This window comes from Nycticebus coucang, chromosome 6, assembly GCF_027406575.1.
Source record: "Nycticebus coucang isolate mNycCou1 chromosome 6, mNycCou1.pri, whole genome shotgun sequence".
NCBI classification, from domain to species: Eukaryota; Metazoa; Chordata; class Mammalia; order Primates; family Lorisidae; genus Nycticebus; species Nycticebus coucang.
The window spans coordinates 39,129,666-39,142,414 of NC_069785.1; the positions used below are offsets into that span (position 1 = coordinate 39,129,666).

At 36.3% G+C, this 12,749-nt stretch overlaps 1 long non-coding RNA gene across 1 annotated transcript in view; it reads left to right on the forward strand.

Moving 5' to 3' along the window:
- LOC128587783 (uncharacterized) overlaps nt 1-12,326 on the forward strand; it is a 34,449-nt gene extending 22,123 nt beyond the window's left edge. The window contains exon 3 of the long non-coding RNA XR_008380641.1: nt 7,906-12,326. This is a non-coding gene — a long non-coding RNA (uncharacterized LOC128587783). The remainder of the gene's footprint in view (nt 1-7,905) is intronic.
- Nucleotides 12,327-12,749: the final 423 nt, after the last annotated feature.

The window sequence follows — 12,749 nt, forward strand, 5'->3', positions numbered from 1 at the left end:
CATTTTTTCTATGCATAGTTCCTTTTATGTAGCTGTGATGGTCCTTCGCCTAAAGTTCCTGTTCTACTTATGTATTCAAGTTTCTTATGATCATCAATCTAAATAGATGTCATCAACAGGATGAAGTAATATAGTTCACTTTTCCATTCCACTGTTACTGGATGCCAAGTTTATTTACATGTATATATATTTTGTTTTTATATATAATCCTGTAATAAGCATCAGTGGGTATGAAGGTTTTTCAGAATTCAGGATTCTTTTTTCCAGGATTATTTTTTTGAGGGGATTCCTGAAAATAGGCAGGAGGGTATGAACTTACTTAAGTGAACATCCCAAACAAAGCCTCTCTTCTTCTGAGCTTTGAGCTTTCTGCCACAACCTCCATGACAATCCCCATCTTAGTCATCAATTGTTTTTAATTCCTCTGGCTGAACAGTCAATTTTTGATAGAAGAAGTCTTGACTATATACAGTTCACAATTATGCTCCAAATTCAGTTGTCCTCCTCAAGCTCTGTATTTTCTTTGGAGATTCATTCCTTTGACAATAACTCATTCTCTTCTCTCCTCCTCTCCTACTGTCCTATTCTCTGGCCTTTCTCTTTATCTCCTTTCCCCTTGTCTTCCTTTCTCTCCAAACCACTCAGCAGCTCCTAACTACTTCCATCTCTGCTGTTCTCTGATAACTTCACTTGTCGCACTACTACAAACAAAAATTTCTGGTATGAGCTTTTCCTAATATTCTTTCTTTTCCCCTATTATTTCCCATTCTCTCCATCATAACATTACTCTGTTTTTAAGAATGATCACGTTTTAAAATTTTTTAGTAAAATATTTGTTACATACAAAAGCATCTGTGTAACACGTTTGTATGTTACAAAGTTTGATAATACTAGATTTCTAAACTAGCCTCCGGATTTAAGTAAGGGAATGCTGTACATACTCAGGTGTTCCTGTCTTTTCATCCTTTGGCTTTTTCCTCCTGAGTAACTACTATCCGCAATAGCTTTTCTACGTGTGTACCCCTAAACGATATATGTATCTTTCTGTATATATATGCACACCCATATATAACATAAAATATACATAATATTGCACACATTATCTATTAACATATTAATCTCTCTTTATATTCATTTGTATTGTGTATATATTCCTAAACAATATATTGTTTCATGTTGTTTTGAAAAATGCTATCATACTTAAGATAATCTTTCTGGATTCCTTTTTTCATTTGTGTGTGTAGCTATAGTTTGTTCTTTTTAAAAGATTTCTCCTTCAACTTCCATTGTGTAAATATAACACAATTTATTTACCTTTTATTCTTTGGATTGTTGCCATTTTTTTTGTTGTTGTGATTATAAAGAATTCTACAAGGGGCATTCTGGTATGTTTCTTGATGTTCATTTGGAAAGATTTTTCTAGATTCAGTGTATAAACCTAAGAGTACATTGTCTGATTTTTGTGTATTGAAATGTTCAACTTTCCAAAGTAGTGAGAATTACTTTCAGAGTAATTGTACTGATTTACACTCTTGTAGTAGCATGGAAGACATCAAATTGACCCACGTCCTCCTTTCTTAACATTTGGTAACCATTGTCTTTTTCTTCTTCTCTCTCTTTTTTTTTTTTCTTTTTGGAGACTGTCTCACTTTGTTGCCCTTGGTAGAGCGCCATAGCTCACAGCAACCTCAAACTCCTGGGCTTAAGTGATCCTCTTATCTCAGCCTCCCTAGTAGCTGGACTACAGGCACCTGCCACAATACTGGGCTATTTTTTAGAGATGAGGTTATTTTTCTCTTTTCGTTTTGCCAACCTGGTGAACGTAAACATGTGTTTCACTGTGATTTTTAACAGGCATTTTCTGAATCACGAGTTGAGCATCTTATATGCCTTTCCTTTAATTTATATTTCCTCTTTTTTGAAACACCTGTTACCCTCATTTTTATAGTGTTGCCTTTTTATTATATATTTTATAAGTTACACATTACAAATATTTTTTTCTAATTTCAGGCTTGTTTTTGATTGTATGTGAAATATGTTTTCATGAACAGAAGTTTCAATTTTACCATAGTTTAATTAGTTGATATTTTCTTTTATGGCTTTGTATCTTGTGTAAAAGATTTTTTTGTATTCTGAAGTTATAAAGCTGTTTTTCTGTAAAATTCTTCAAGTTTTGATTGTCTTTTCTTTTTATTCTTAATTCTTTACCAACAGGGGATTGATTGTTGCACGTAGGAAAATAACGAACATTACAACTCTATTGCTTCCCAAGAGATCTTCAGCCTGTCTCATACAATAATTTATAAATTCTTCCAGCTATCAATGTAGATAATAACATGTTCTAAAGAAAATGGCAGCTTTACTTCTTCCTTTTCAATCTTATGACTTAATTCCTTTTCCTCCTTTCTTTCCTTTTCTTCCCCTTCCTTCCTTTCCTTCTTTCCACCTCTCATTCTCTCCTCCCTCCCTCCCCCTCCACCCCTTCCTTCCTTCCTTTTCTTATCTGGGACCAGATGTCAGGACAATGTTGAACAGAAGCATTCTTAAATAGTGGGCATCACTGTCTCATTCTTGCTTTGAAATGAGTATTTCTAGCATTTCTCTACGAAGAATGCTCTTTGCTGCAGTAAATTGATAGTGATCTGCATCAGATTGAGAGAGTTGACTTTTACCCCATGCCTACTTCACCAAGAGTTGTTTTTTTTTTTTTTTGATGAGTGTAAAGTTTTGTTAAATGATTTTTTTATATGTAATACAATAATTTTTCCCCATTTACTGCGTTACTTTGAGGAATTTCATTTCCAGTGTTTCTAATATGAAACTTCGCTTGTGTTTCTAGCTACATGGCAGTGGATCATAATACTATCCTTATTGTATTCAGCTAGGTTTAAGTTAATGTTAATAATGTTTGCTTAAGATTTTTTGAATTTCTGTTAATATGAGAGAATGGCCATTTTCCCTTGCTCTTTTCTATCTTTTAATGGAATTTTTAAATCATCTTTGTCTAATCTTGGTAATAGGGTTATATTTGCCTCATATAATGCATTAGAATTAGGAAGTGTTTTCCCCATTTTTATTCTCTAGAAAAGTTAGTATATCATTGAAATTATCCATGTCTTAAAAATTGTGTGGACTTTACTTCTAGAATAATATGTCCTCCTTTTAAAGAAAGATTCTTAATTACTGATGCAATTTCTTTAATAATTTTTATACGGCAATTCAGTTCTACTATTTCTTCTTAAGTCAAGGTCATTTGGTAAGTTATTTAATATTTAATATGATTTTATTCGTATAATTTAGGTTTGCAAACTTATTGTATAATGATGTGTGTTATAATAGTCTTCTCGTACTGTATTTTTAATGTCTGTTGTATCCGTATGCACATTTATTTTTTTATTCCTAATATTTTATGGTTAACGAGATTCTGTTGTGCTCTTTTTACACTTACTAAGTTAAGTGCTCAGATGGCCCTAATGAATCAGAAGAAAGAAGATGTCATGGAAAGGCAGCTTGAATATAATCTCATTTGTCCCTTTCCTGTTTGTCAAAAATTTCAATGATTCTAGATGTTGTTTTACTTATGGTTAATAAGAGCTGACTTTGAAATATTTCTGAAAAAGAAGTCCAATGCAGTCTCTTTAAGAATCCTATTTCAACTTCGAATTAAATAAAAATTTATAAACTAAGAGGTACTCATTCAGTGTGGGGAAATCAGAATTTTACTTTAGATCACGTAATTTCTAACTACCAGTTGTTGCTTTTTATTCTGTATGTGTGTGTCTGATTATCTGGTCCCTATAATTTATAAAATTCACATGTGCGTATAAGATCAACAAAATATGGATTCATGAGAAGTTCATGTTTTGTGGCACCTGAAATATGTGGTCTTGTTAATTTTAGAATATTTGGAAATATATGACCAATATAATCATTCTCATTTTAGACAGAGAAAAATAAAGACATTAAAAATAATTTTCTAAAAGTAGACCTACCATTTGACCCAGCAATCCCACTACTGGATATCTACCCAAAGGAAAATGAGTGATTTTATTCATAGCAAACAAATACCTATACTTGAATGTTTATTGCAGCACAATTCATAATTGCAAAATTGTGGAATCAACCTAAGTGCCCACCGATTCATGAGTGGATTAACAAAAGGTGCTGTACTACTAGGCCAGGAAGAAGGATGATATCTTTTATAACAATTTGGATGGAACTACAGACCATTCTCCTAAGTTAAATATCTAAAGAATGAAAAAACAAACACCACATTACTTGCTATTAAATTGGAACTAGCCAGTGAGCACACATGTGTACAGAGGGAAGCAAAACTCCATGGAAATCAAGCAGGGGGAGTGGGGAGGAGGTATGCCCCAAAACCCATTTATAGCCATGACTCAAGCACTATAAAAGTGATCCATGCAACCAAAAACATTTGTAATATTTAATATTAATTAATATTTTAAAATATTTTGAAATAAAAATAATTTAAAGGCTCAGCACCCGTAGCTCAGTGAGTAGGGTGCTGGCCACATACACTGAGGCTGGCGGGTTCGAGCCCACCCCAGCCCTGTTAAACAACAATGACAACTGCAACCAAAAAATAGCCAGGCATTGTGGTGGGCACCTGTTGTCTCAGCTACTGAGGAGGCTGAGGCAAGAGAATTGCTTAAGCCCAAGAGTTTGAGGTTGCTGTGAGCTGTGATACCATTGCACTCTACTGAGAGCAACATAGTGACACTCTAAAAAAAAATTTTTTTTTTAAATATTTAAAGGTACCACAACAAACTAAGGTAAGAACCTGAACTGATTTACTGATTATGGTTCTAATCTAGATTTTTGACTATCTTCTGTAAAAGCCCCATATGTTAATAATTAGCCAAGGTTGGTTTCTAGGGTTGCTGTTCATTGAGCAGTTGGATGGACACAGGAGCTGCTCCCTCAGTGGACTGTAAATGTGCTCCATGTGATAAGCTGAATGCCAGTCACAATGGCCACCAAGGCCAGCTGGTCCTCCTATGCTAGGACCACCAATGAGAAAACTACATTTAAAAGCACATACCTTTATGACCTCTCTTCAAGTTTTCAAAAATGCTGGAAAGGACATATTTTTACATGCTATAAAGAAATCTACAGCAAAATAGGTGTTATCTTGACCTTCTATATTAAAATACATAAAGTAGTTTTTAAAAATAACCACAAAGCTGAAATATGACATAGTTAGATTCTCATGGAAATAAATTAATCGACAACGAGCCAAACCCCCAGATTAAATTTAGTAACATATTCACCCATCTATCTTTTGAGATCCACTTTGTCTCAGAGGCATAGTGTGGTCTGGAGACAGTGATGGTGGCCAGGGAGTGGGAAGACTTGCTTCCAGCAGCATGAGCCAAGGCACGTCTCTGGCATTATCTGTGACCCGTTCTGTAGATAATATGTAAAGATGTCTCCAGATCTGTGCTTCTATTTATTTAAGGGCAATAGAGAATTACCTGTCTCTCCTCTCAGTGCCTATTCAAAAGAGTCCTGGGACTATAATTCCTGGGAGCTCCTGATAAGATTCGATCAGGAATAGCTTGGGGCAGATGGGCTGGGAAGAGGGATAGAGAAAGACGGAACTGATTCGGGAACATGAAGAGTGCCTTGTAAGACTGGAATTCGGAGTTGTTTATTTTGATCATAGAACCCGTTATTTAGGTTCCTAAGAGATAAAGCAAACTGGATTTATCCTTTCTATATCGATGAAAAATGAAGTGGAAGAACAACTTATTTTTAGTTTACATGAATCAGATTAAACTGGTCAGCTAGAAATGAGAACATAAAATCATAAAAGAAATCATAAAATAAAATTTTAACTGAGGTTTCATGCTGTTGGATTAGATGCATGTGGTGCTGTTCTGCTTTAGAATGTGATTTTCCAGAAGGCAAAGGAGGCAGAAATTCAGAATATATTTTAAGCAATAAAGTTCTGCAATCTGTCGGTCTGAGACGAGGTTACAGAGGCAGGACAGAGGGGGCACCCTTACTTTGAATTCTATTCCTACGAAAGCAAAAAGGGAACTTTGTGGGTTCCGTCAGTTATTTAGGAGATTGGTTAGATTTGCTCTGAATCTTACTCTCTATTTTCAGAAAGGGAGACTCTTTGCAAAGTTGTGTCAGGGCCATTGACTTAGAAAGAGCAGGAGGCATTGTTACATGTTGATTTGGTTGCGTGAGCTCAGGCACTGGGCCTCTCTTCAGGCTGCCTCCCTGACTCAGTTAAAATGTTCTTGGCTTCAAGAAACAAAAAACCCAATTCTGAGCGGCTTAAGAGATGATGGAATAAAGTTACACCGTTGGAAAGAGGCGGAGCAGGTACCATTTTCTCTTTCCCTTGGCTCTGTCCTCTTGTGTGTATGAGCTTTATCCTTGGGCCAGTAGCCAAGATGGCTGCTCCGGCAGATCTCAGCCTCTTACTGTCCCACAACCACGCTAAGAGGAAGGAAGAGTACCTACCTGTTTCTTTTTCTCTGGATACTGTTGTGAGAAGATGAGTGGGGAAAAAAAACGTTGAGAAGGCCCCAGCAAACTTTCTGTCATATCTCACTTGTATGAACTTGTGGACAGCTTCTTAACAGGGGGTCCTCAACTAATTACTGATTAGAGAAAGGACCCAGCCCTGGAGTTGGGAACAAATGCCGTAACTGAATTACTGATACACAATAGAGGAAATATGGAATAGATTTTGAGAAGAGGAGCTTTGCTAACTTTAAAATCGAATTAACTAGACACTAGGTACAACTTCTGGCAAAAATTGAGCTATGGGAATAGCTACTCCGTACTGTCTAACTTCCAGCTACTATGCTAAGCATTACATTTGAATAATCTCATTTAATTCTCATAACAATCTAAGGTAGGTACCATTATTATTATTATTAATTATTAGAGTACCCCTGTTTCCTGGAGGAGGATATCAAGGATTTTAGAGGTCAGGCAACTTGCTCTCATCTGTAAATCATGGTAGGAGAATCAAGGAATATAATGCTAGAACCCCTATTCCTAAGAGTTTTCTATCTTCTATGAAGGAGTTATCTGATTCATGGGTCAGAAACCAGGATACAATAAACCATTTAGTGATATGTACAACAATAGCATCCTGTGTGTCTTGCATAGGTGCCTTTGAGTAGCATATTCTGGAGCCAAGTAAATCTGTGATGTTTGGTTTTCAAAATTGAGGGAATAGTAATGCTATCAACTATCATAAAGGAAACAGGAAAGTTGGGAAAATATTACGAACTCCTTTAGACAAAGGACATTTGTTAAAACACACATAAATAATAAATGGACTGTAAATTTTAATAAAACAGTAAAACATTTTTGTTTAAAATAAAAAAAAGTTTACTTTTAAAAAACAAGACTACAAAAAAGATTAGGGAGCAATGCAATAACTTTTGGAAGGAGACCGTCTCATGTAAGGGAGTATTTACAACTGAGGGACCACAAAAAGTGTGTAAAATGATAAATGTGTTGTTGCCTAGATAGAACAAATTGATTCCTGTATTTATTCCTTGTGTGGAATCATTTAGAAATTTGGGGACAACCTTATGGTTCAATGGAAGGCGAGAGGTGAACAATAATTTCGTTACAGCGTACAAGGTAGTTTAGAAATTGAGCACAATGCAGATTAAAGAAATACATAGGATTGCTTTGTAAGTGCCATTAACTATTTTTCTATTTTAGCTACTGGCGTGAAAACTAAATGTTTGAAAAAAACTTGTTTTTGTTTTTTGGCAAAGTCAGACATTTAATTGTTGAGGTTTTCTTAAAAGTCACAGCTGAATCCAGAAATCAATTACAAAGGTACCTTATTATTTTATTTAATTTTTTTCATAACAGCACTCTCTATTTGTCCCTGAACAGGTTTTGCAAGAAGAAACTCTGCCATTCTGTAGGCAGGTGGCTCCCTGCTCTGCTGTTTTGGACCTTCAATCACTAGTGACATGCTTGCAATCCACAAAGTCCTGGGTGTCTCCTTCAGCTATCATCATCTGAAAGACATCTAAAAGGGTTTTTGAGTGCTTGAGAGCATTAGGTTTCATTTCTTGCATTCCACAATGTAAGTGGAAAAGTTGATCCACACTGACATGAAGGGCTCAATTCTGCATGAACTTTTTGTTTTTCCACCAGAAATAATCCTTCTTTTTTCCCCATTTTTTGTGTAAGGCTCAAGTTTATTTAAAAATCATTGACTCTTTCCTAGAGACAGAGAGCCCTGCAAATCTAAACTCATGCCAATGAAACTGACATCAACTAGCAAAAGCATGGCTATTTTTATTAATAATACTAGAGACACTTTTGCACAATGACTAAACTTGCTAAGCCGCAAAATAGGGAGAGAGTGCACTGAGATCAACAAGAGGCCATCATCAACGGCTCCAGTTGTTTTTCAATAGACTTGCTATCCTTTTAAAAGAGTATCATTTCAATAAAACAATCCACAAATAAATACAAAACAAAAGGGCAAATGTAGAGACATATTGCAAGTAAGCATGCATACCAAAAAGGTAAGTGCAAATTAGATTTGAATATTCATGAGTCACAAATCATTGACAGTTTGAAATAATGCAAAACAGCTTTATAAATGAGGTTAAGGCAAGGGACATCAAAGAAATGCATCGCTAAATCAATAGCAGTTTGTGCATACACTTGTAAATTGCGGTTACAATTTTTGTGACATGAGAGAAAAAATACTGTGTATCCGATGAAGGAGGAAGACATATAAATATTCCCTTTGTATATTGTAGTTTTGCAATTTGTCATGCACTTGGAGACCAGCCAGGTAGAGAGTGGTTGGACATAATATTTCCCTCCAAAGACAGAGTTCCCTTTTCAGAAACAGAGTTTCAGGCTTATGCCCAGAGCTCTTGCTTACTCCGCTAAACAGAATTCATCATGCGATGATTCCTGTAACTGCTGCCTTCTGAAATAAAGATCGGCATTTAGCACATAGGACTTTAGAGGATGTCTCAATCTTAAATCTCTTCATAACAAAATAAATTCCACTGCAGACCATATAGTCTTTGTGGATGTTTCTCTATTTAGAAACTAACAGGTGAATTCAAAGTATAAGAACCATTTACAATACTTTCAAATGATCGGAGATGTAAAATATAGGTAACCTGGTAATTTAAATCAAAGTGTTTTCATTTTTGCTCAGCAAGTTCCTAGTCATTGATTTGACAATGTTTTTGTATTTTTGTTTTTTTTTTTTTTTGGTGCCAGTAGCCTTTTGGGGGGTGTGTGTGTGTGTACACACGTGCTGTGAATGTACGGAGAGATATTTGAAATGGTAGGACTTAGAAATGAAAGACTTGTTTAGGGCTTATCTAAAAGTACAAATATTTCCAATTAAATTCATAAGTTTATATGTGGAGTACTATCTGTACATTATGAGGTATTACTCTAAGACATCCCTTTACAGGCCTTTTTATTGTGTTTTGTGTCTGCTTTCTTGGAGAAGAGAAGTTGGTGATACCATATGAAAATTGTGGCACATAGTAGGACTAATTTTGGAAGAGGCTGGGGAGTTGTGGTCTGTTTAGACAATTCATCTATATCTTCATGCTGGACTATGCTTTCAAGGCAGACGTTTAGATTTGGGTGGTAAAATCCAGATCAGGCATACCTAGAAAGAGAGTCCTGCATTGCCTCCACCTCCCGTCTCCCTTAGGAAAGAAGCCAAGATGACGTCTGTGCTGTTAACAATCAAGAATATCTGCCAGGCACGGTGGCTCACATCTGTAATCCTAGCACTCTGGGAGGCTGAGGCAGATGGATTGCCTGAGCTCAGGAGTTCAAGACCAGCGTGAGCAAGAGTGAGACCCTGCATTTAAAAAAAAAAAAAGCCAGGCATTCTGGTGGGCGTCTGTAGTCCCAGCAACTCAGGAGGCTGAGGCAAGAGGATCGTTTAAGCCCAAGAGTTGAGGCTGCTGTGAACTATGACGCCATAGCATAGTTCTACTAAGGGTGACAAAGTGAGATTCTGTCTTAAAAAATACATATATAAAAACAAAAAACCGGAGTATCTATAAATTCCAAAGCAATGGGCTAGGTGGTAATTTTAAGGTCTTTACATGAAGTCAATAATTATAATTTATCAGCATTGATTCAGGTTACATTTAGTGTTTATATTTGTAAGCCATATCTTATTATTTTTGTTCCATAGCTAAACATTTCTTAACTCTCAACAGTGATTAACTTATGTGACATTAATAAGCAAGTATTTCTATTATTCCTTCCAGGAAATGTTTTATCATGATATACTATAAGCTATTTACATTATCCAAACTTCTTTTAAATAGTTTAACCACAATATTTGAATTAATGATTGCTATTACCAGGATTCTATATAGGCAAACACTGTTTTTTCCCTCTAAATTCATTTTCATTAAGTCACAGTTACTAAACTTTTCTGATAAGAAGGGTCATTTACAACACCTATATATGAAAGATTTTGATTAAGTCTTTTATCTGTGTGTGTATCTATCTCTCTATACATAGCTTTAAAAATAATCTGTAAGTTAAAACATAACATGTTAGACATAAATATTATCATTCTCTTTCTTTACAATCTATGAGATGAGAGAAAAGTTGTTTTAGTTTTCTATGTCTTTTTATACTGGAGGGGATATTATATTGAACTTTGATTTCTATGGCAGGAAAGTGCCTGACTAGCCAGTGCTATCACTGAGATAAATTTTTTTTAACCATCCCCCTTGTCTGCATCAACAAGTTAGAGAATCTGAGAGCTGTCATTTCTGGTAATTCAATATCAAAATGAAAGTAAGATAGAATAAAATAAAAGACTTAGCATTGATTCTGAATTACTTAAGAATGAATTGTTGAATTCCAAAGAAGTCTTGTCTTATCATGAAAAAGAAACAGTCTCTTTGGGAGACCCTTGGACCTCATGCTCATTTTGCTATGTAAATAGAATTAATTTTATTTATTTATTTATTATTATTATTATTTTTTTTTTGTAGAGACAGAGTCTCACTTTATGGCCCTCGGTAGAGTTCCATGGCATCACACAGCTCACAGCAACCTCCAACTCCTGGGATTAAGCGATTCTCTTGCCTCAGCCTCCCGAGTAGCTGGGACTACAGGCACCCGCCACAACGCCCAGCTGTTTTTTGGTTGCAGTTCAGCCGGGACCGGGTTTGAACCCACCACCTTCAGTATATGGGGCCGGCGCCTTACTGACTGAGCCACAGGCACCGCCCAGAATTAATTTTATTTTGAAAGAACAGTGGAGTGGTGGTAAAGGAACTTCTATTTGCTATTCTGCAATGACTTCGGCTATGAACTTGCACAAAGTACTTCAAATTCTTTGGATCTCTGGCTCCTCAATTATAAAAGAGGAGGTGGGTGTAGAAGTAGCAATTTTTCAAACTGTGCCTTTGAATCCCCAGGGCTGCAAGGAACCAGCAAGAGTCTTGATGAGGGATAGAAGACCAGCTGGTGGAACTCAGAACAAAGATGGTCTTTTTCTCTGGTTTGTACATTGATCTTAGAAAAATTCAATTTGGGGAAAGAGAAAAGACTTAAAAAGTTTGAAAACTATTACATTGAAAAAGATTTCTTTTGGTTTGATCATTCTAATCTGCAACCTATCTTATTCATAACAGGTCTAGTGAATATTGGAGTGACAAGAATTGTCATGTTCTTGGCTTCTCCTTTTAAGTCAAGGTAGTAAAAAGAATTTCTAAATCACATAGAAGGGAGGCCTAGAAATGACAAACCAGATGGTGAAATCTCAGTAAAATTTTAAACGAGCTTATATGTGATATCAAGACCACTAGATAACACGATATCCACACCTCTTGGCCAGGCCTGATCTTGCCTGGGACCACAATGCTCACAATTCCAGAGGGCACCAACGTATTATAGTTCAACTGAATGATACCCTTTTAATGATGTTGAGCAAAGAATCACTAATGTTGCCATCCCAGGTGTGGCTTCTTTTTCATTTTGCCAATAGCTACTTCTCTTTCAAAGCCTACTTCAGAGATCCTAGAGTGGTCCACACCATGTTACTAATTCCTTTCTTCAAGAATTAATTGCTCTTCCTCTGTGATTCAGGGTGTTTTGTTTCAACCTTATCTCGAATTCATAGGTCCTTGTATTATAGTTGATTGGGCCTGTCTCCCTTGTTAAGTCATGAGTTTTTAAAAGGCAAGAGGTGAATCCAATATACATACTCAAGTCTAATATGAAGCCAGTAGATGATCTAATTAATACACACCCACATAAGAGAAAATCTCAAATCAATTAAAGGTGGGGAGTTAGGGGGAATGAGGGAGCAGGGTAAGGGGAGGAGGGGGGAAATGCGGGTGTCCCCACTTAATGGGCACAATGGTAGGGTGGATGGCACACCTCTGGGGGGGGGTGGGACCTAATTATAACAGGGACTTTACCTCACAAATGCAAACATTGTAATTCTTTGCACTCTCAATAAAAAATAAATACATTCCCCACACTTGCCATGGCTGATGGAACTGGTCTTCACAGTAAATTCCACGCCTTACACTGACCCACAGGTGGCTAAGCAAAAGTCCCCATACTATTGTCCCTGTCATGGCTTAGAGCAGCCAACTCAGCTGATGTGGGACCGCCCATCGATCTGCAGCTCCCTGTTCAGAAAGGCCTGCTGTCCTGTCAACCTGTGATATCAGGTAACGGCAGTGCTTTGCCCCACAAACGCT